The sequence below is a fragment of the Pinus tabuliformis genome, chromosome 2_2 (assembly GCF_031772625.1).
Source record: "Pinus tabuliformis cultivar Carrire ecotype Pingquan chromosome 2_2, CPIR1, whole genome shotgun sequence".
NCBI classification, from domain to species: domain Eukaryota; kingdom Viridiplantae; phylum Streptophyta; class Pinopsida; order Pinales; family Pinaceae; genus Pinus; species Pinus tabuliformis.
This window is the reverse complement of record NC_142300.1, coordinates 1083751026-1083776393: the sequence shown is the minus strand read 5'-3', so window position 1 is coordinate 1083776393 and position 25368 is coordinate 1083751026. Positions and strand designations below refer to the sequence as shown.

Here is a 25368-nt window from a genome sequence, read left to right as displayed (position 1 = left end):
CTCTCATTTAGGATAATTTTCCCTTCTCGAATTGGTAATCAGGCTTCTTTTAGTCAATAGAAGACTGGTTGGAGAAACACTTGTGGTCTATAGCCCTAGTTGAACAGTGACAAGAGTATACCATTACATTTAATTTTGTATGTCACCTCCAAGTTTGTATGGACCACGGGTTGATGAAGTAAAGTTGGTAGTCTCAATAGTTACAACATTATTGCTGCAATACTGGTGCTCATTAATTATCTTTAATGTTGTGCCACAAATACAATTCTATATCCCATTCCTACACCTAGAAATAATATTATCCATATTAGTGTCATTAGTAATTTGGATACCTATAATAAATCCTATGCACTCTCAAAGTTATCAGTTGTAGGAGTAAATTCATATGCTACACAACTAGATTGGTGAAATATAACTTCAATTCCAATTTCCAATGATGTTGGTTGTCTAAAGCAATAGGTCCTTTTCCAAATGTAGGTATGGAATTTTCTTCTTTGAAAGGCTTCATATTAGTAAGCTTTCATCTCTTATAACAAATCTAAACTTAGGTAACCATACCATATCCACAAATATATACATTACATTCTTAAATTATGTAATAAAATCTCTTATAGATCCATTTAATTCATTGCCCCATATGCATCTAATTATTCTCCATCTACATCTTCTTAGATTCCCAGAAATATCAAGCAGGAGGCTGAAGGTGTATACCAAGAAAGCATAGTCCATCAATACATTTGGGAAAAGATTTTATACTTAAGGCAACAAATTTGAATAGTCCGAGGAGTACACATCAACATTGAATGAAGAGAATGTTGTTGAATTTAACCCTAGAGTGACCTAAACTCTACATTAGACCTTCAATTTTAAGGCAGCAGACATCAAACTGTTCTCATAACTTCATAGGCTAGAAACCCTCTATTAAAGGTTTAAGTTGTTTAATCTGGATACATAGTTCATTTTTGATATGGAGCTTGTCAAAAAATCAACCTTTTTGAAACAAAATTTTTTTGAGATAGTTGATTTTTGAGAGACAGAGGAAGTGGAAAATCCACTTAGCATTATCTTTAATGTTGTTCGTTGAATACAATTCTATATCCCATTCCTACACCTATAAATAATATGATCCATATTAGTGTCATTAGCAAACTGGCTACCTAGGAGGAATCCTATGCCCTCACAAAGTTATCAGTTATAGGAGTAAAGTCATATGCTACCCAACTAGATTTGTGGAAAGATAACTTCAATTCTAATGTCCAATGAAGTTGGTTGTCTCGAGAAAATGATCCCTCTCCAAATGTAGGTATGGAATTTCCTTCTCTGAAAAGTTTCATATTAGTAAGCTTTAATCTCTTATAAAAAATCCAATTTAAGTAACCATACCATATCCATATATATACATTACATTCTTAAATTATGTAATCAAAGCTCTTATTGATCCATTTAATTCATTGCCCCATATGCCTCTACTTATTCTCCATCTACATGTTTCCCAAAAATATCAAGAAGGAGGGTGAAGGTGTATACCAAGGAACCCTAACCCATCAATACATATGGGAAGATATTTTGTACTTAAGGAAGAAAATTTGAATAGTCAAAGGAGTACACATCAACATTGAACCGAGAGAATGCTCCTGAATTTAAACCGAGAGTGAGCTCAACTCTCCCTCAGACCTTGACTTTTAAGGTAGAAAACATCAAACCATTCTCATATCTTTGTTGGAAATAATACTGAGAGGGGGGGTGAATCAGTATTATCAGATCAATCAAATTTTTTCAAAGCTCAGAAACATATACGCTACTTCAGTTAAGTGAACCAGCGTGTACACGCTACTGTGACTAAGTAAAACAGCGTAAGAAGAAAACTCACAATTTAGTTAGCTTATTCTTCAGTTAAGTGCATCAGGACATTATTCACCACATTAACAGTAAACATGTGCAGTATAACAGAACAGATCAAAAGCCACACACATGAACACCAAGATATAAGGTGGAAACCCAATGTGGGTGAAAACCACCTGCTGCAAGTTGTCTCTATCTTTCTTTAATATGAAACTTCAGTTTACAATCTTTTGTACTGGTGCAGCCTTATACCAGTACGCAGGCTACAACCTGCAGAAGGCTACAACCTTCTCTCGTTCTCCAAACTTCCTTGGAAGGGAGCTCCAACCCCCTTTGCTCTTGTACTAGCCAAGATACTAGTACGTAGGTGCTGACCTACAATCTTCTTTCTTTCAGGTATCACTTTTCATACATTTTCAGACTTGGATATTCCTGAAGCACAACATTACAATCTGAAGACCACAATTCATTCAATTTCCACAATAGATCATTGAAGCATAAAACAACCAAACTTTGAATCACTGAACCACTGAACCCTGTCAATCACCAGTTACCAGAACACAGAGCAGACTACAGAATTCTGCAATAACAGTCAGACCCCACTTTAAACCCAAAATCAAGCTTCAAAAGATATACGCTACTTCAATGAGCAAAACCCGCGTATACACGCGCTTTTACCGAATCCAACCTGCGTACAGATCTAAAAATAAACTTTCTCAATTTGCAGCTGTACCAGACATTAGTTAGACCCAGAACATAACATTGCGACAATATGCAGATCTAGAAATACGCATAATCAACCATATCATGATAGTGCATTTCAAACCATTAGATCCCGATCTATCCTTAGATCTAGTCTTCCATCAACCGATGTGATCTCTCCTTGGCTTAGATCAAGCAACCCAGAACCTGCATATCAGATCTCTTTCTCTCTTAGATATTCAAGCCTTGTCGAAAAGATGATCTTGCCTAATGATCTTCTTCTCCTTATATAGTCTTAGGCCTAGCTCAATACCAAGAGCCAAAACCATAGTAACACAATACCATCAACTTCAAAACTAGGGATCGACACGCCCGTCGAGACACAATGGTCCGAAATCATAGGCACAACTTCCAAGGACTAACCACCATGGACCAAAGATACTTTTCCACATACACGCGCTTTTTCTGAATCCAACTGGCATGTACACGCGACTTGGGCTTAACGAACATGCGTATATGAACTTCCTTGACATGCTATACTAAGATCTGTCTTCTGATTAAGTTGCCATCACCTGTACCAACCTCTGAGCACCTGTACCATCCTCTGAGTGAGTTGACATCAAGGACAACACTTGAATCATAATGCCAACAATCTTCTAATGCTAGCAACCCTCTATTGAAGGCTTAAGTTGTTTAACCTAGATACAAAGTTCATTTTCGATATGGAGGTTGTCAAAAAACCATCCTTTTGAAACACAAATTTTTTGAGATAGTTGATTTGTGAGAGATAGAGGCAGTGGAAAATCTAGTTATCATTATCTATAATGTTGTGCTAGGAATAAAATTATATATCCCATTCCTACACCTAGAAATAATATGATCCATATTAGTTCCTTTAGCAAATTGGCTACCTAGGATGAATCTTATCCCCTCCCAAAGTGACCAGTTGTAGGAGTAAAGTCATATGCTACCCAACTAGACTTTGGGAAACATAAGTTGAATTCTAGTTTTTGATGATGTTGGTTGTCTCTAAAAATAGCTCCCTATCCAAATGTAAGTATAGAATTTTATTCTTTTAAAAGATTCACATTAGTAAGCTTTCATATCTTACCATCCCATATCTATATATATATATATATATATATATATATATATATATATATATATAGATATATTACATTCTTATATTCTGTAATCAAAGCTATTATCAATCCAATCCATTTAATTCATTGCCCAACCCTTCCTTCTCATTTCTGATATCTTATGGTCTGGCCATTCCACCATGACCAAACCTCATAGATTGCTACAACTCTATAAAGAAGATAAGGTGAGATTGAATTGAAGAATTTAGTTCCTCTAGTTATTCTACCTTTGATAAGACCACATCCTCTCCCATATTTTTAAGGCCTAAAATCCAAATAAAATGCAACATAGCTACAAACTTACATAGAACTTTGTCTTTGTAACATGTATGAATTCATTCATCGTGTGATGCAGCCAAATCTTGTGATTGTAACCTTTAAATTTTGGTTACATTTTATATTTTAATTCCTGTGATATAAGTTTTAAAATTTGATTGGATTTTAAATTTAATTGTTGAAAATATGTTTTTCGATATATGAATAAATTAAATATTTAATTTTTCTTTTTCTATTTTGACCAATTATAGAGTACAACTTAAATTTTAAAAAATCTTTATTAATTTTAGCACAAAATTTACTAGACAAATACAATAAACCAATGCCTAAAGCAATTTTGGAATATTTAAAAAGATTACATTTGGGACATGATCACACTGAAATACTTCCACCGGGAAGTATAATCCACTCTCGAAATTCAGATTTCACCACTTGCAACTCTCCATTAGAACTTGGCTTTTAAGGCAATAGACATCAAACTATTCTCATAGCTTCTGAGAATAGAAACCCACTATTAAAGGCTTAATATGTTTAATCTAGAAACAAAGTTCATTTTTGATATGGAGGTTGTCAAGAAACCATCCTTTTTGGAACACAGATTTCTTGAGATAATTGATTTTTGAGAGATAAAGGGAGTGGAAAATCTAGTTAGCATTATCATTAATGTTGTTCCAGGAATACAATTCTATATCCAATTCCTACACCTAGAAATAGTATGATCCATATTAGTTCCATTAGAAAATTGGCTACCTAGAATGAATCCTATCCCCTCCTAATATTTATCAATTTTAGGAGAAAATTCATATGTTACCCAACTAGATTTGGCCAAACATAACTTCAGTTCTAATTTCCAATGATATTGGTTGTCTCGAGAAATATCTCCTTCTCGAAATGTCAGTATGGGCAGAAAATTTGAATAGTCCAAGGAGTACACATCAACATTGAACTCAAAAAATGTTGATGAATTTAAACCTAGAGTGCCCTCAACTCTCCATCAAACCTTGACTTTAAGGTAGCACACATCAAACCGTTCTCGTAGCTTTTGAGGCTAGAAACCCTCTATTAAAGGCCTAAGTTGTTTAATCTGGAAACATAGTTCATTTTCAATACAGAGGTTGTAAAAAAACCATCCTTTTTGAAACACAAATTTGTTGAGATAGTTGATTTGTGAGAGACAGAGGCAATGGAAAATCCAGTTAGCATTATCTTTAATTTTTACACCTAGAAATAATATGATCCATATTAGTGCCATTAGAAAATTGTATACCTAGGATGAATCCTATGCCTTCCGAAAGATATCAGTTTAGGAGTAAATTCATAGGCTACCCAATTAGATTGGGGGAAAGATAAGTTCAATTCTAATTTCCAATGATGCTGGTTGTCTGGAGAAATAGGACCATGTCCTAATGTAGGTATGGCATTTTATTAGTTGAAAATATTTAATTTCGTAAGCTTTCATCTCTTATAAAAAATACAAATTCAAGAAAACCATACCATATCCCCATATATATATCTATATATATATATATATATATATATATATATATATATATATATATTACATTCTTAAATTTTGTAATCAAAGCTCTTATCGACCCATTTAATTCATTGCCCCATATGCCTCTACTTCTTCTCCATCTACATCTTCTTAGATTCACAAAAATATAAAGTAGGTGGCCGAAGGTGTAGACTTAGAAATCCTGGCCCATCAATACATTTGGGAAGAGATTTTATACTTAAGGCAAAAAATTTGAATATTCCAAGGAGTACACGTCAACATTGAACCCAGATAATGCATCTGAATTTAAACCTAGAGTGACCTCAACTCTCTATCATACCTTGAGTTTTAAGGCAAGAGACATCAAACCGTTCTCATAGCTTCTGAGGCTAGCAACCCTATATTAAAGGCTTAAGTTATTTAATCTATAAAAATAGTACATTTTGGATATGGAGGTTGTCAAAAAACCATCCATTTTGAAACACAAATTTGTTGAGATAGTTGATTTGTGAGAAAGAAAGGTACTGGAAAAATCTAGTTAGCATTATCTTTAATGTTTTGCTAGGAATGCAATTCTATATCACATTCTTACACCTAGAAATAATATCATCCATATTAGTGCCATTACTAAATTGGATACCTAGGATGAATCCTATGCACTCCTGAAGATATCACTTGTAGGAGTAAATTCATATGCTACCCAACCAGATTTGTGGAAAGGTAACTTCAATTCGAATTTCCAATCAAACAGTAATAATTAATAAGTTACCATTTCATAACTCATTCATTTCCTATAATTCAATTTTGTCTTAATCAATATACATAATAATATCATAATAAAATTTTATTCCAAAATTTTATGAAATTCATTTAACAACAGTACAAATAATTTAAAAACTTCTCCACATAATGATGATGATGATGATGATGGTTAACGTCCATTGAGACCAAACAATTATCTATCGGACCTACATAAACAAATTTTTTAGTTTGATTTAAGATTTTATTTCTATGCTCAAAAAGCTTGGAGAGAAGCCTCCCGAGCTCACTATAATTTTGACATTGTAAAAGGCTAGGAAGGTCAGTATTGTAACATAGATTGTGAAATTGAGTTCTAATGTGGTTGTATGCACGGCACTCTAAGAGGAAGTGGTTTTCATCCTCGATGCTCCTATTCTCACAAATATGGAAGATCCTTTCCAACCATGGCGTTTTAGGAATTGCCCAACTACGTGTTTCACTATGGAGCTCATGAGAGTTCATTCTAATCTTTTCTATATTAATTTTCTTCTTTGAGCTAGTTAAAATAGAGAGATACGTGGATGACCTTCTTATAATAACTTAATTTTATTTTAGAGGCTAAATCTTTCTCACACCATTTTTCTTTGAACTTAGAAGTAACAATATATTTTATGTTATTTATGTTTTGCAAAGAATCATTCTCATTGATCTCCCAATAGTTTAACGAGGCCCTTGTGTCTTTATGCCATCCTCGGTTGAGCCTTAGGTGGTTTTGGCTGGAATTTAAAGCTAGCTTAGGAAGTCTATGATCGTCTATGTTATTGTACAACATAAACCTGAGCATAGCTAGGCTCTCAATAGGGGAAAGACATGCTTCTATAAGGAGAATAGGATAGGTTGTATTACTTTTAATTTTCAGGTTATAAGTTATAAAACGCTTCTCGATTTGCTCAATATTTCTCCATGATTCTATGGAGATGCTGCAACCCCAAACCTCACAGCCATATAAGATAACAGGAGTGACTAAAGTTTCAAAGAGGAACTTAGAAATTTACTTACCATATAGACCTTAATAATCAAAATTAGATATTCAAATGAAATCCATTAGATTAAAAGTAAAAGAGGGCCATGAAGAATTAACATATTAAATTAGTCATATTAAAAAATTAAACTAAGGATCATCATATTAAATAAACCTAATAAATAAATCAAATTTCATATTGTCAAACCCTGGTCTTATATCATTAAACTAAGTTCACAAATTAATTTAATACTAAATAAAAAATTAATAAAAATTAATAAATTAGAGAAACAATACTAAGGTGTTTGTTTAACTTCCCAATAAAATAATTATAATAACAAATTAGGTAAACATAATTCATCCATAAACAATTCAAAATAACTAAAGCTTATTAATCTACATTCTATTTAGATACTTACAACTTTTAAATAATTTTAAAATTATATATTTAAATCCATTAAAATAATATGATAATATTGTAATTAAATACATTAATTAGGTCAAAAATCAAAATTAAAATCCAATATACTAAATAATTTAAAACATTATTAATTCTTTATGACAACCCTAATAGCTAATCAAACCCTAATTTTCATAGAAAAATCAAATTAATTCTAAATTAAGTCATCTATTAAACAATTAAATAAATATCAAATAATAAAAAAATAAAAACAATTCTTCCAAATATCAAATGAATCTCGCAGACTAAATCTTTTCTTATTGTTCCTTTCTAGAATCTATATTCATACATAAGTTTTAGCTCTACAATACGTCATTAACCTTCTCTTACACTTTTAGCATATCCCCTAAAGATGGAATCAATTGGAAGTCTGAAACATTGGGTTAATTAAACTCAATTAATAGGTTATTCCTCTCTTATCTAAAGATGTTAGTTGTCTCGAGAAATAGCTCCCCGTCCAAATATAGGTATGGAATTTTCTTCTTTGAAAAGCTTCGGATTAGTATGCTTTTAATCTCTTATAAAAAATCCAAATTTAAGTAACCATGCCATATCCATATATATATACATTAGATTCTTAAATTTTGTAATCAAATCTCTTATCTATCCATTTAATTCATTTCCCCATATTCTTCTACTTCTTCTCCATCTACGTCTTCTTGGATTCCGAGGAATATCAAGCAGGAGGCCGAAGGTGTAGACCAAGAAAACCTAGCCCATCAATACATTTGGGAAGAGATTTTATACTTAAAGCAACAAATTTGAATAGTCCACGGAGTACACATGAACATTGAACACAAGGAAGGTTACTGAATTTAAACCTAGAGTGACCTCAACTCTCCTTCAGACCTTGAATTTTAACGCAACATACATCAAACCGTTCTCATATATTCTAAGGCTAGCAACCCTCTATTAACGGCTTAAGTTGATTAATATGGAAACATAGTTCATTTTCGATATGGAGGTTGTTAGAAAACCATCCCTTTTTAAACACAAAGTTGTTGATATAGTTGATTTGTGAGAGACAAAGGTAGTGGAAAATCGTTAGCATTATATTTAATGTTGTGTCATAAATACAATTTTGTATCCCATTCTTACACCTAGAAATAATATGATCCATATTAGTGCCATTACTAAATTGGCTACCTAGGATGAATCCTATGCACTCCCAAAGTTATGAGTTGTAGTAGTAAATTCAGATGTTACCCAACTAGATTTGTGGGAAGATAACTTCAATTCTAATTTCCAATCAAACCCTAATGATGAATAAGTTACCATTTCATAACTCATTCATTTCCTATAAATCAATTAGTTCTTAATCAATATACATAATAATATCATTATAAAATTTTATTCCAAAATTTTATGAAATTAATTTAACAACAACATAAATAATCTAAAAACTTCTCCACATAATAAAGTTATACATTTACTTACTATATAGACATTATTAATCAAAATTAGATATTCAGACTAAATCCATTAGATTAAAAGTAAAAGAGGGCCATTAAGAATTAGCATATTAAATTAGTCATATTAAAATATTAAAGTAAGGATCATCATATTAAATAAACCTAATAGATAAATCAAATTTCATATTCTCAAGCCCTAGACTTAGATCATTAAAACAAGTTCACAAATTAATTTAATACTAAATAAAAATTTAATAAAAGAAAATAGAGAAACAATCCTAAGGTGTTTGTTTAACTTCCAATAAAATAATTATAATAAAAAATTAGATAAACATAATTCATCCAAAAAAAATTCAAAATAACTAAAGCTTATTAATCTACATTCTATTTAGATACATACAAATTTTAAAATAATTTTAAAATTATATATTTAAATCCATTAAAATAATAAGATAATATTGTAATTAAATAAATTAATTAGTTCAAAAATAAAGATTAAAATCCAATATACTAAATATTTTAAAACGTTACAAATTCTCTATGACAACCCTAATAATTAATCAAACCCTAATTTTCATAGAAAATCAAATTAATTATAAATTAAATCATCTGTTAAACAATTAAATAAATATAAAATAATAAAAACAATTCTTCCAAATATCTAATGAATATGGCTGACTAAATCTTTTCTTATTGTTCCTTTCCATAACCTATATATATACATAAGCTTTAGCTCTATAATACATCATTAATGTTCTCTTACACGTTTGGACTCACTTGGAAGTCTGAAATGTTGGGTTGATTAAACTCCATTAATAGGTTATTCCTATCTTATCTAAAGATGTTAGTTGTCTCGAGAGATAGCTCCCTCTCCAAATGTAGGTATGGAATTTTCTTCTTTGAAAAGCTTCGGAAAAGTATGCTTTCATCTCTTATAAAAAATCCAAATTTAAGTAAACATACCACATATATATATACATACATACATATATATATATATATATATATATATATATATATATATATATATATATACACACACACACACACATTATATTCTTAAATTTTGTAATCAAATCTCCTATTGATCCATTTAATTCATTGCCCCATATTCCTCTACTTCTCCATCTATGTCTTCTTGGATTCCCACAAATATCAAGCAGGAAGACGAAGGTGTAGACCAAGAAATCCTGGCCCATCAATACATTTGGGAAGAGATTTTATACTTAATGCAACATATTTGAATAGTCCAAGGAGTACACATGAACATTGAACCTAAAGAATGTTACTGAATTTAAACCTAGAGTGACCTCAACTCTCCATCATACCTCTACTTTTCAGGCAACAGACATCAAACCGTTCTCATAGCTTCTGAGGATAGCAACCCTTTATTAACGACTTAAGTTTATTAATCTAGAAACATAGTTCATTTTTGATACGGAGGTTGTCCTTTTTTAAACGCAAGGTAGTTGATATAGTTGATTTGTGAGAGACAGAGGAGGTGGAAAATCTAGTTACCATTATCTTTAATGTTGTGTCATGAATACAATTCTATATCCCATTCCTACACCTAGAAATAATATGATCCATATTAGCACCATTAAGAAATTGGCTACCTAGGATGAATCATATCCCCTCCCAATGTTATTAGTTGTAGTAGTAAATTCATATGCTACCCAACTAGATTTTGGGAAACATAACTCCAATTATAATCTCAAATGATGTTGGTTGTCTCAAGGAATAGCTTCTTGTCCAAATGTACGTATGGAATTTTTGTCTTTGAAAATCTTCTGATTAATAAACTTTCATCTCTTATAAAACATCCAAATTTAAGTAACCATAGCATATTTGCATATATATGTACATTAAATTCTTAAATTCTGTAATAAAAGCTCTTATTTCGGATATCTTATGATCTATCCATTCCACCATGACCAAACCTGATAGATTTCTACAACTCAATAAAGAAGACAAGGTGAGATTGAATGGAAGAGTTGAGTTCCTCCAGTTATTCTACCTTTCAGAAGATTGCATCCTCTCCCATTTTTTTAATGCCTAAAAGCCAAAGCAAATGCAACACAACTAGAAACTTACATAGAACTTTGTCTTTGTATCATGCATTAATTCATTCATCATGTGATGTAGCCAAATTGTATGATTGTAACTTTTAAATTTTGGTTAGATTTTATATTTTAATTCCCATGATATAAATTTTAACTTTTGATGGGATTTTAAATTTTAATTGTTTAAAATATATTTTCTGATGTATAAATAAATCTAATACTTAAAAATATTTTTCTATTCCTACCAATTATAAAGTACAATTTAAAGTTTATAAAAAACTCGATTAAATTTAGCATAAAATAGACTAGACAAATATAATAAACTAGTTCTTAAAGAAATTTTGTAATATTTAAAAAGATTAAAATTGAGACATGATCACATTGAAATCCTTCCACTCGGAAGTATAATCCACTCTTAGGAATTAGATTTCACCACTCACAACTCCCCATCAGACCTTGAATTTTAAGGCAGCACACATCAAACCGTTCTCATATCTTTTGAGGCTAGCAACCCTCTATTGAAGGCTTAATTTGTCGAATCTGGAAACAAAACTAATTTTAGATATGGAGGTTGTCAAAAAACCATCCTTTTTGAAAGAAAAAATTGTTGAGATAGTTGGTTTGCAAGAGACAGAGGCAGTGGAAAATCCAGTTAGCATTGTCATTAATGTTGTGCCAGGAATACAATTCTATATCCCATTCCTACACCTAGAAATAATATGATCCATATTAATGCCATTAGTGAATTGGATACCTATGACTAATCCTATCCCAAACCAAAAGTTATTAATTGTAGGAGAAAATTCATATGATACCCAACAAGGTTTGGGGAAACATAACTTCAATTCTAATTTCTAATGATGTTGGTTGTCTCAAGAAATATAGATCCCTCTCCAAATGTAGGTATGGAATTTTCCTCTATGACAAGTTTATGCTGATATATTCCTTTCATCTATATCTTCTTTTCTGGTTTCAATTGTGATGTCCCAACCTCAACTCTATTCAGCTTAAATGTCTAGTTTTTCTAATCCTTAAGATATTCTATGGTATAATTGAGGATTTATTTTATTCTCTTCTAGGTGTAGAGCTCACAATTTTGTCCACATAGGTTATGCTTCAGAGCATCTATGGGCATCACTGTCTTATTTACCAACTTCATTTCCCAACACTTCAACAAGTGTGGTAAAAGATGTTGAGACCACCTTTCCCTCAAAGAAAGATTTGTTTGCACTTGCTTCTGTGGAGATAGACTTACATTCAATCTTTCCAGTGGAAGAATTGATTGAGCTAGTAAGTTCTTTACTATCTTCATAAACCTTCGCCACATTGACTATTAAGCAGAGCATTGCTCACTAAAGTTATTTTCAAGATTTTGTATGGATTATTCAAAGTATCAGAACTAACTTCCCAAGATGGAGGAACCAAAATACCTTTCTGTAGCTGATTTATTTTTACTATAAAGGAAATATGAGTTTCATCAACATTGAGTTCATTAGAGTTCTTCTGATACTCAACAATAAAAGTGTGGCATATTATATTCCTTTCTGATGATTGGTTTAGTTTATTATTTGAAATTTCCTCCATGCTATTTTTTTCCTTTCCAATTTAAATACTTAACAAATCCCTAGGGCCGTTATGTGAAAATGAACATCTATATTCCGCTTTAGTTCCTGCTGATATAGGTTCATCATGAGTTTCTTCTATCTTCATTTTTGCATCTAATGTGGAGGAAAAATGTTGACCTTTTGGTAGATGTTGGACATAGACATCACTTCTAGAGGCATATGCAATGCTAGAAAGTTCATGACCATTTTCGCGTATTCTCACACTAATAGGTAGTTCGGAAAGAGCGTATGTTTTAGTTGCTTGACCTTCATCATTATCCTCATCAGAATCTAAGGAAACACCATAAGTACCTGGCAACATTTCTGAAGCACTAAAGATAGATAATCAACTTCGCATGCTTGAAACATTCAAATTGGACAAGCTTGGGGCTTATTTTCAATTCTTTGGATCATAATTCCGACAACCATTTTATAAGAATTGTCTGGCCCTGGGCATTTTTCCATTTAGTCGACAATTTATGTTCTAATTTGCTAAATATATAATGAAATATAAAACAAATAATTAAGCCAAATCCCCTTCAATCAATGTTGTAAAAGACCTATCTAGAATGAGCCAGACATCGGGGTTTTCATCACCTGTCCGACACTACAACCTCAGATCTCACAGTAAAAGACCTGCTAGCCATCTGACTGTCCCGGAATCGGTTGGTGGACTCTGTCCTGAGTCTTCGAAGAGTCATCAAAAAAAAGGCAGAGGGAGGAAATCTCTTCTTTCAAAAGCCCAAGTTAAGGCCAAATTTGATGTGGCAGATGGTAAACAAATGTCGATCCCTGGGGCGCTTAGAGCAGCGAAACCCCCTGAGACAGTTATCAAATGATCTGTTTTTCTTGGAACTGTAGGGGGTTGGCTAGTAAACCCAAAAAACTAGCTTTAAAAGATTTGATCTCCCGCCACAACCCGGATATGATTTTTCTTCAGGAAACTCTCGGCAATAGTGCTGATGTTGAGTCCTCGCTCTGCTCTCTTTTCTCGGGTTGGGTTTTCACTGCCCTAGATGCAGTCGGACACTCTGGAGGCCTTGCTATTGGTTACAAAAAGGGAAGATTTAAGGTTCTAAATTCTTGGGGTGTGTCCCACGCTCTTGGGTTGGAGATCCTTTCGCCTGATTTTGATCTGCCTTTTATGGCCATCAATGTATATGGTCCCTGCCAGGGCAGGGCACCCTTTTGGGATGACTTCCTCTCGAAAGAGCTGTTAAAAGACAAAAGATTGCTGATAGGGGGAGATCTAAATTTTTCTTTGGGGATGGCAGAAGCCTGGGGGCCCAATGCAAGGGAAGATCCTCTGGCAGACTTTTTCCTAAAAGCCTTACAGACTCATAATCTGATTGATGTTAACATAATCAAGGCAAAGCCGACCTGGAGAAACAGAAGAACGGGAGAGGAGAGAATTGCTAAAAGATTGGATCGGTTTCTTATAAATGAGTCTTTGGCTTCTTACATCCCTCTCTTCAGACAATGGGTTGGTGATGGGGGAAACTCGGATCATTTTCCTATCTACCTAGAATTCTCCAAGACTCCCCCCAAGCTGGCCTCCCCTTTTAAGTTCAATGCTTCTTGGCTTCAGGAGGAGTCCTTTATTCAGATGTTTAGGAATACTTGGAGGCATCCAAGCTCTTCCCCACCGGAAAACAAAGGAGCTCACTTTCTGGAGAACTTAAAAAGGTTGAAGAGGGCAACCATTGAATGGGCTGCAGACAGGAAGAGAAAATCAAACGAGGAATTGATTAGAATTGAGGAGGAGCTTAGTAAGCTAGAAGACCCTGATGCTGATGCTTACATTACACAAGAGGCGAAGGATAGAATATTGGGGTTAGAAAAGAGCAGAGCGAAGATCCTTCTGGACAAAGAAGAGGAATGGAGGCTAAAAAGTAGGGCTATTTGGCTGAAAGCAGGGGATGAAAATACAAAATTTTTCCATAATTATGCAAAGGGGCGGAAAAATGCAAATACTATTTGGAAATTAAAGGATGCCGAGGGGAGAGAGTACTCCACTTTCGAGGCGGTCTCAAACCTGGGGAAGAATCATTTCCAATCCCCTTTTGCTGACCAAGGGGGAATCTCTATAGGTGAAATCATTCGAACTGCTCAAGCTTTCCCTCGGTTTGTGGAGGAGGAGGAAGCAGAAAATCTCTACAGAGAAGTAACAAAGGAGGAGGTAGAAAATGTTATAAAATCAATGCCAAAGGACAAAAGCCCTGGTCCGGATGGTTGGACCATTGAACTGTTTACTCACTTCTTTGAGCAGATTGGGGAGGAGTTAACAGACGTTGTGGAGGAGTCAAGGAAAAAAGGAGAAATATATGGCCCATTCAACGCAACTTTCATAGCTCTCATTCCAAAGAAAGAGGATCCGGAATCTTTTGAAGATTTCAGACCCATCTCTCTCTGTAATACTATATACAAGATTATAGCAAAGATCATAGCGGTCCGACTGAAGCCCATTCTTTCAGTTTGCATATCGAGTGAGCAATTTGGATTCCTGGACAGTCGACAAATTCATGAAGCCATTGGGGTGGCCCAGGAAACCATCCATAGCATTAGACTTGCAAAGAAAAAAGGAGCAGTGCTAAAGTTGGATCTGTCCAAAGCCTATGACAGGATTAGATGGTCATATCTTAGATTGCTATTGACCCACCTCGGGTTCAAGGTGGAGTTCATAAATTGGATCATGGGGTGTATTTCAAATGTAAGTTTTGTTGTTTTGATCAATGGGGCAGCATCACAATTCTTCAAGAGTCAGCGAGGTTTGAGACAAGGATGCCCTCTATCTCCTCTTCTTTTTCTTCTGGCAGCTGAAGGCCTCAGCAGACTGATTTTAAAAGCCAAGAGAGCAGGTTTGATTACAGGTTTGGAAGTTGCTGTAAATCTTTTCATAACCCACCTCCTATTTGTTGATGATATTCTATTGTTTACAAATGGAAATATTAATGAACTAAAAGCGCTCAAAGATATTCTTGATATATTTCTGAAAGCTACAGGGCTCCAAATAAATCCCAGGAAGTCTCATCTAATAATGGAAGCTTTCTCCAGGCAAGAGGAGATATTGATCACATCTTACCTTCCTTTTGAAATATGCAGTATGGATCAGCCTTTCAAGTATTTGGGATTTTGGTTAAAACCGCATGCTTACAGAAAGCAGGACTGGAACTGGTTAGTGGCTAAAATTGAACAAAGGATCTCCCATTGGAGTTTCAAGTGGCTTTCAAGGGCGGGCAGACTTACTCTATTAAACTCTGTTCTTCAAGCCATCCCGGTATTTTGGGCTGCGTTGACCTGGATCCCAAAAGGTGTCCTTCATAAAATAAAACAAATTTGTAGCAGATTTCTGTGGTCGGGAGCCAAAGAAGATTCAGTCCTTCCTTGGGTTGCCTGGGATAAGATTGCTCGACCAAAGGAATGGGGGGGTTGGGGCATCAAGCAGCTCGTGGATTTTAGTCAATCACTGGCCGCAAAATCAGGATGGCGTATTATAAAAGCAGAGAACCTTTGGACCAGAGTAGTTAAAAGGAAGTACATTGACCCAGTCCCCCTCGAGGATTGGATCCGGAGCCCAAACAAAAAAGGTAGGAACTGCTCGGTAATATGGAAGGCCACTTCAGAGGCATTCAAAATCATTGAACAAGGACTCGCTTGGCAGGTGGGGAACGGAGAAAGTCTACGGATTGGCAGGGACCCGTGGGTTGGTTGCAATAATCTTTTTGCACTGTCTCCCGGTCTCCTTGCTCATATAGATTCTTTGGGAATTCACAGTTTAAGTCAGATTGCAAATTTGGATGTATATTCCATTTGGGGGCAGGAATGGAAATCTGTAGAGGAGCTGGGGATTGACCCCTTCTGGAGAATTGAATGGCAGGCTTTCACTCAAGAACTCAAGCGGTCAAATGTAAGAATAAAGGACCTCCCTGACTCCCTAGTGTGGGCTCACTCGGAGACTGGTCTATATTCACCAAAGGCTGGATACAATTTCCTGATGAAGAGGAAGGGATGGGATCCTCCTGTTTGGTGGGAAAAACCCCTTTTTAAGCTGAAATGCCCCAAGAAAGCCAGAATCTTCCTCTGGTGTGCGCTTAAAAAAAAGATCCCTACTTGGGAAATCCTTCAAGCTCGGTTCAAGCAGGGGCCGAGCAGATGCCCCTTATGTCTATTAGCCTCGGAATCCATTTCACATTTATTTGTGGAGTGCTCTTTTACAAGACTAGTCTGGGAAGAATCTAAAAAGCTTTTGAACATAAATTCCAAATGGGAAGGGGGAGATCTAGCTGCAGCTTGGGATTTTTGGTGGACAAACTATCCCGAGAAGAACTTGAGGAACCTTCCACCCATTATCTGTTGGGGCATTTGGATAGCCCGGAATAGAAGTATTTTCAATGAAAAAGCTATCCCGGCGCAGGTAATTGCAATTCAGAGCTCTGCTATCCTTACTAGCATACCTGAACCGGAAGATTCGTCCTCCTCAAACCAGCAGAAAGAAATCCGGATTAGGGAAGGCATACCCTGGGCTTTCTTTGACGGGGCAGCTCAAAACGACTATGCCGGAGCCGGAATCATTATCCATCTCAGTCCTTCACATTCGCTTAAAGCCTCGGTGGGTCTTGGGATGGGCACAAATAACTATGCCGAACTTTCAGCCTTAAAACTTCTCCTTTGCTGGCTCATTCACAGACAGGTCCTCACAGTTCAGATCTTTGGTGATTCCTCAAATGTTGTCAAATGGGTCAATGGAAAATTTAGATGTCGGAATTATATGTTGCTGCCCCTGCGAGAAGAAATTCAAAATCTAAAAGTTTCTTTCTCTGTTTTCTCTCTTGAACATATTTACAGGGACAAAAATGATGAGGCAGACCGGTATTCTAAAGCAGGTCTACAACAGGCTGTGGGTTCGTGGAGGATAAAAGAGCAGCTTCAGGACCAGATCCGTGAGACGGATTTGGCCCCTTACTCATAGTGGTTTTTGTTTTTCTTGCTGAATATGCTCCAGGATTAACGGACTTAATATTTTTGTTGTTTCTGGAGGCATATGTTCCTGTGATCGATTATCACATGTTTATTTCCATGCTCATAGACATAGAAAAGTTTAAAAAACTCTGTTTCTATTTTTTGACAATTAACGGGTTGTTTTCCTGAAAATGGAGACCCGGGTTCTTCTTAAACAGCCGTTGTTTTGGCTGTGACAGGCCGAGTTCAGCTGAACTTGGTGTTTATGTCTATATGCATAAGACTTGCTCGATGACTTCACGGAGAAGGATGGTTCTTACCTCTCTGTCTCAGGCAGTTTCTCTGCTGAATGTTTAATCATCTGCTTGTAGCTTTTTTATTTTCATATTAATAGAAAAGCTCGGTTTTTTTCCTCGGAAAAAAAAAGAGTGTGAGCCATGTGAGTCATTTTCCATCTCCCATGTTTATGTTATTGAATAAACATAGAATGACTAAGTGCGAACATAGTAAGCTATAGAATAAACTAACAATACCATAAGTAAAATCCAAGAAGTAATAGCTACAATATATTCTACAAAAAACATCCAGCTTACAAAAATAAAATATATATGAATGTGTGAAGGAATAAGGTTGTGGAGTCTTATTTCAATTACATAGAAGCAACAAATATGCACCTCCCATTTCATATAATTGCTCCTCTACCCCAATACGATGCTTAAGGAAGAATTCTTGTGGTATTAATAAGCATTTGTAAGGTTTCCATAACCATGCAACATTTTCACTTTCCATTGGTGCTTCACCAATACTGTCTTTCAGTGGACCTATTTTTGCAAAGGTATATCCTGCAAGATGACAAGTTTGTGGTTTGCTTTTTCTAACTGATAGGTAAGTGCTGCCTATACCCCTTACATTTTATTGTTCTAATCCATCATCCAATTGCACAATAATCCCAGGGTGGTGATTAGAGCTCTTATTGATCCATACGCAGGGACAAACTTACATAGAATATTGTGTTTGTATCATTGTGTGTATCAAGTTCTTTTTGGTTGCAAATTTAAATGAGTGATATTAATATGGTTGTGCTTCTTCTCCATATACACCTTCTCGGATTCCCAGAAATATCAAGCAGGAGGCTGAAGGTGTAGACCAAGAAATCCCAACTCATCAATAGATTTGGGAAAAGATTTTTTACTTAAGGAAGCAAATTTGAGTAGTCCAAGGAATACACATCAACATTGAACCTAGAGTGACCTCAACTCTCTATCAAACCTTGACTTTTAAGGTAGTAGACATCAAATTGTTCTCATAGCTTTTGAGGCTAGAAACCCCCTATTAAAGGCTTAAGTTGTTTAGTCTAGAAACAAAGTTCATTTTCGATATGGAGGTTGTCAAAAAACAATCCTTTTTTATTATAATTTTCGAAAACTTTCAACTGAGCATATTGGCTGGGCTTACAAAAAGAGTAATAGATGAGCCATTCTTTTGGATTATGATGGTACCATGATGCCTCAAACTTCAATTAACAGGACTCCAAACTCAGATGTCCTGACAGTCCTAAACACCCTTTGCAATGATCCAAAGAATGTGGTCTTTATTGTAAGTGGATGAGGGCAAAAAACTTTGAATGATTGGTTTTCACCCTGTAAAAATCTTGGGATTGTTGTAGAGCATGGTTTTTTTTTTTAGGTATTTGAACTCTTAACTTTATATGCTTACATTAGAAAATCATGCAAGCTTTTTCCCACCTTTCGAATGTTCAAATTACATCTTAACCTTTTTCATTTACATTTTTGGAGTAGGTGACAGAACGAAGAAGAATGAAAAACATGTGTGCCAACGATGGATTTTGGTTAGAAAGTAGTTGTGGGCCCCATTATGAAGTTGTACACTGAAAGCACAGAGGGTTCATTTATTAAGGCCATAGAGAGTAGTGTTATATGGCACTTCTAGGATCATCTTTAGAGTGTGCTGGAAAATGAGCCAGTTGTTGTCAAGAGCGGTCAACAAATTGTGGAAGTGAAGCCTATGGTACAATACACCAATCAAGCAGTCTTAAGGCTAATTTTTTCAAGGATATGAATTTTCTTTATGTCATTTTGATCTTGCATTAAGATCTTCAAGATAGGCAATTTATTAAAATTGTTTGGATTCAAAATGTGCAGGGGAGTGAGAAAGGGTGTTATAGTTGAAAATATTTTAACAGTGATGGCTATCCAGGGAAATTCTCTAGATTATGTATTGTGTTTAGGAGGTTATCATTCAGATGAAGACATGTTTGAGATCATTGACAGTGTAATCGAAACCTTACCTAAAACTGCAAAGGAGGAGGTCTTTGCATGCACTTTTGGTTAGAAGTTGAGTAAGGCTAAATATTACTTGGATGATATTGTTGAAGTAGTTAACATGTTACATGAACTTTCATAAGCAAGTGAATCAATGTTGAATCAATGTCTCGAAGCTCACCAAGGGCTATTCCTTCTGTTTTAGAAGGATGATTCCAAAGTTCATGTATTCTTTTAGGCAGTTCGATGAATAAAACAGATATAAATATCTGAATAATTTTTTCCTTTTTGACGTTGTGCACTTTGTTTCAGGTCATGTCACTGATCATCATCTTGTATATTTTAATGTTACTTCCTGTAATCTTGATGCAATTCTGAGCAGATTTTTGAGATTAACTTCACTAGGAGCAGGACTTGTCGTTCACATTTTGGATGGGGTTGATTATTATGTACAAAATGTGTTTCTTTCATTTTTCATTTCAATGTAGCTATACAACATAAGAAATAAATGGACCTATCTAATATTTGTGCTTTTACATTTGTAGTGTTAAATATGGAAACCTTTGTTATACAGTTGTAGGAGGTAGATGGTGTTATAGACATTTTTGTGCCTTGCATCACTGAGCATGAAATGTCAATAATTAAGGGATCCAAAGTCCCTAAACATGTTGTTCCTACCCCTAGAGGAACTAGGCCAGCAAACCACATCAGTTTATAAAGTTTCTCCACCTGAAAACACTCAAAAACAAGCAATTTCTGGATCATGTCAACTGCTCCACTGAGCATCTGCGCTGAATGTCAAGTGCTCCACTGTGTACCTGCGCTGAATGTCAACTGCAAAGAAGGCCACCTGCACTGAGCGTACTTGGACAAGTGGCAGACTCATTCCTCAAGGTGTCAATGCCCAGGAAGCTTCCAAAATGATGCTTGGATCAGGGAATTCGACTGGTGATGAGTAAGAGGTTCCAAATCTCCAAGTGGAAGTAAGAATCTCCAAGTGGACTCAAGAACTAAAGTGGGAGAGGACACTAGTCAGCTTCATGTAGCCTCAAGCTGACTCATCCTTTCTCCAAAACTCCTATATATAGAGCTCTCTCATGAGGTCTAAGGAGGCTGGATTGTATTGCAAAGAATTGTTGCTGGATTGTGGTTGGATCATTGGGTGTTTATGCTTTTGAAAGGGGCTGAAGAAGGAATTCCTTGCTGCTGGGAAGGAGATGCTGGGTTGGAACCCTATGGGTTGTATCTCTTCCTGAACCCTGTTTATCAATCAATAAAGCTTCTTGGTTCTTTCCTATATGCTGGTGTTTATTATATGATTTGCATTAGTGTATTTGATTTACTTCTAATCCTGAATCATTTATGAATATGTATATTTTCCTTTGTATTGTGTCTTTCTCTTGTTGCATGTAGCTGTTCTCTTGTCACAGGTAGCTGTTCTCTTGTGATCTCGTTGGAGCAAAAGCGAGGAGGCAAGTAGCTATGGACACACAAAGCAGAGAGGATCTAGATCGAGGGACAACCGAAAGATAACGGTAAGTCTACCAATCTCCTCTCTTTCATTTTCATAAAGGAAAGAAACCGAAGTAGCTGCATTCGTTTGTTGCTAAGGCCCTATCACGCCTTAGGTGGATAGGATCGTCCTGCATAGGCATTTTTCCCCACAACAGATGGGGACTCTTCTTTGTATTCAGTCTTTTCAACTTGCAGATATTTACAACATAACATTTCGTTTATTAAAGTAGATGGCTTATCACAATAGTTTTACCTTAAAAATACTTTTTTTTTTATCATGGATTCAAGCCTTACTGCTACTCGTTTTAAAAACTGAAAAGGACACGAAGAACATTTGTGTTTGAATATCAGGTACATTTCAAATCCTACTTCTTTAATTTCTTATGACCAATATAATTGATTTGATCTATATAACTATCTAGGTTTAGAGGATCTTGAGCATTCACTGAAGACTCGTTGTGACCGTAACTCCAAATTATGATATTTTTCTAGCCCTGTACACTATTAATTTTGTTGCAACTGCCACATTTTACTCTTGAAGGACATAGTGAGTCACTGTATTGATGCTTTATAGTTACTTGTAATTAGGTTTATAGATACTTATATAAGAGTTGGGAAATGTTTCTTTGACAATTTGCTTCTATTAATGGATTATTTATTTATTTATTCCCATTGATTGTACTTGATACACTAAATGGAAATTATTTTGGCCTACCTTTGATATCAATAGAGATAGGTGGGTGCAAAGAACATGCTTGTTCTTGTGAGGTTTTTAATCTTTGAGCTGTGTTGAGAGGGGATTTATGAAATCAAACCTAATAAGATAATATTGTTTTATGGAGGTTCAACTAATGAGCATAATAACTATTAAATGGGACTTAAAATTACATCCAATGTAAATACATAATAATAGTGCAGAAATATTTCCTAATTCTACTCTATTAAAAAATAATTTTTTGGGTACATGGTTAAAAAGAAAAACAAAATAAGTGCAAAAACAAAACTATGACAAGTATAAAGGTTGTTAAGGTGTGATGCAACTAGAAGATGAGGCGGAATGTGGGGAGAGAGGAAGGATTTTCAACTGAGTTATCAATCACCACGAAGGGGTAGGTGAATTGTTTGATAACCTTTTGGAGAGAGAATCCAAGACCCAACAACTTGATTGTGTTATTTGATAGGAATCATGGGAGGAGCCCTAGATTGAAGAGGACATCTTCATCAAGTAGTACAAAAGGTAGAGAACACATCTAGGTTGCATATTTATAGAAACAAACTAATTTTTGGTTGTCAAAAAGCAATTAACAAACATTTCTAGCTATGAAGTTAGATTACTTTAATTTTTTAGTAGTAGTGTATCTGGTTTTCAGCCGGTAGATTACTTGTCAATTTAAGTGTTCTATAATTTGTCAATGTGATATGTGACATCTGAAGCATGGATTCCTGGAGATTGATTTTTCTTAACTACATGCTAGTGATCTCTGTGACTTCAATGGCCAATAAGCTATAGGGTTGTTTTTATCTTTTGTTACTGACTTATGGTTTTATTGAGAAACATAAACGAGGGTTGTGAAGGTTTTTCAAATTGGTTGAATCATGGGGCAATCTACTCAAAGCACCACCTAGCTGGTTAGTTGGAGTGGCTTGAGTACTTTGAATTACCAGAAAGAGGTCGCAAGGTCAAGTCTTTTGGCTAGTTTCCTTGTCTATGTGAACAATGTGATCTAACTTGATGTTTTCAATTAGGTTAAGTTGTCATAATTTTAATGAGTTAATTTACCATAAGCACCATAAAATTAAGAGAAGAAGGGAAGCCCTTATAACATATTGCCTAAAAAACAATTTACTCATAGCACACTGATCTCTCAACTAGTTATCCCATCTCTCCTCAGTGAAAGTGTGAAGAAGAGAAGTCTTTATAACATGCATTACCAAAAAACTAATTTACTCACAGCACAATTATCTCTTAACTTGTTATCCTATCTCTTTTTAGTGAAAGTGTTAATTCCACATGGTATTGAACTACCAAGCCTCTCTCCTCTCTATCCACAATATTAAAAAAAGAGAATTCTTAGGTTAAGTTGCCATAACTATAATGAGTTAATTTACCTTAAGCACCATAAAATGAAGAGAAGAAGAGAAGTATTTATAACATGCATTGCCAAAAAACGATATACTCACAGTATAATTATCTCTTAACTTGTTACCTATCTCTCTTTAGTGAAAGTGTTAAGTCCACATGGTATTGAATTATCTCTATCAACAATATCAACAATATTATATTGTTGAAGTTAATGAATATTTAAATGAAGTAAAAGTAATCATCATTAAAAACGTTGCAACCATAAAGGAAAAAGTATTCTATATTGTTCATAATTAGAAAACTAAACCAATCACTTACTTTAAACCATTATTGATTCAAACGATTCTGATTTGGTATTGACATATGAATCGAAATTTTAAGCACTTGATTTGTATAAGTACGCTAAAAAGGAAGAAATATTCGATCGAATAATCTGTCATGGTTGACACAATCTTTCTTCATTTAGTTTTTTAGTTTTAAAAGATGACTATAATAAATATCATAAAAAAAATTAAGTAATAAAAAATTATAAAAGTTAAGAGTTTTTTTAGACAAAAGGAAGATTATTTTATTATGCAAATAGTTTAGGTTCAATTTGTGATGAAGGCAAATATTGATAATTATGCAATGGCAGCTTTCTATGAATCTATAAGCGAAGAGATTAAGATTCAGAAAATATTAGGAGAGGAGAAAGAAATATGCACCAAAACTATGTGGAAGTAAACAATATAAGAATCAAAAGTACTACATTTTATTTTCAATGATTTTTTATATGTCAAGATTCTTCTCAAATTTATGCCTTACAACATTTCCTTTGCAACATTTGATGCAATTGATAGTTTTAACAACTTGATATCTATTATGAAGTAAGTGCTTTGATGGTTGTTATGTATTGGTGTCTATATGCATTTACCAGGAATTTAATCTATATAGTTGCACTAGTTTTAGTAGTAGTCACAGACCAAAGATTGAAATTTATCTCAAAATATACTCTTTTATTGTTTTTTCGCATGTGGTGTATGTGGTGTTAGTAAGTCATGGTATTTTGGCATCTTATTATAACAAAGTCTACTTATAGATCAAGAATCTCTAGGGTTAAGGTGAGGATTGAATTTCCATGGTTAAAAATCTTGTTAGATGTTTTTTTTTAAATGTATATTATTAACTCTTATTATATTTAATAACAATAATACTTTAAAATCAAGTTATAATTTAGTTCATTTTTAAGATATTTTTAATTTTGGTAATGTGAGATATACCATGAGATAAGCATTGTGAGAGGCCTATAGACATATCCTAACTATTTAATCTATATAGTTGTGTTAGTAACCAATATAAATCCTTGTTAATGGGGGATCTACCAAGGGCCAAGATCTATCAAATATCTTGAGGTGAAAACCTCTTTTAGAGTGGAAAACTTGAAGAAAGGTTTGCACCTTAGGAGATTTGATCCCTCTGAGTCCTTTATAAATCAAAATTTAATATGGATTTATACTTGAATTATAAACCCCAAGTATACACTAAATTAGGGAACACCTATCAACCGAAGGAATTATGTATCTTCCTTATCTTGAGAAACACATTAATGAAATGTCTTAAATATAATTTATTTATTTACTTTACATAATATATATAATATTTTTGTCAAGCATGCTCTTTTTGGATAGATATATATTAACATTTAATATTCTTTTGTTATTAATACTTTTTTTTAAACCTTGTGTGTCAACTCTATATTAAACATTAAAGGAATTATACATCTTCCTTA

The 25368-nt window shown here is 34.3% G+C and overlaps 1 pseudogene; it reads left to right on the top strand.

Moving 5' to 3' along the window:
- Positions 1-20215, top strand: part of LOC149197151 (alpha,alpha-trehalose-phosphate synthase [UDP-forming] 6-like) — a 244342-nt pseudogene extending 224127 nt beyond the window's left edge.
- Positions 20216-25368: the final 5153 nt, after the last annotated feature.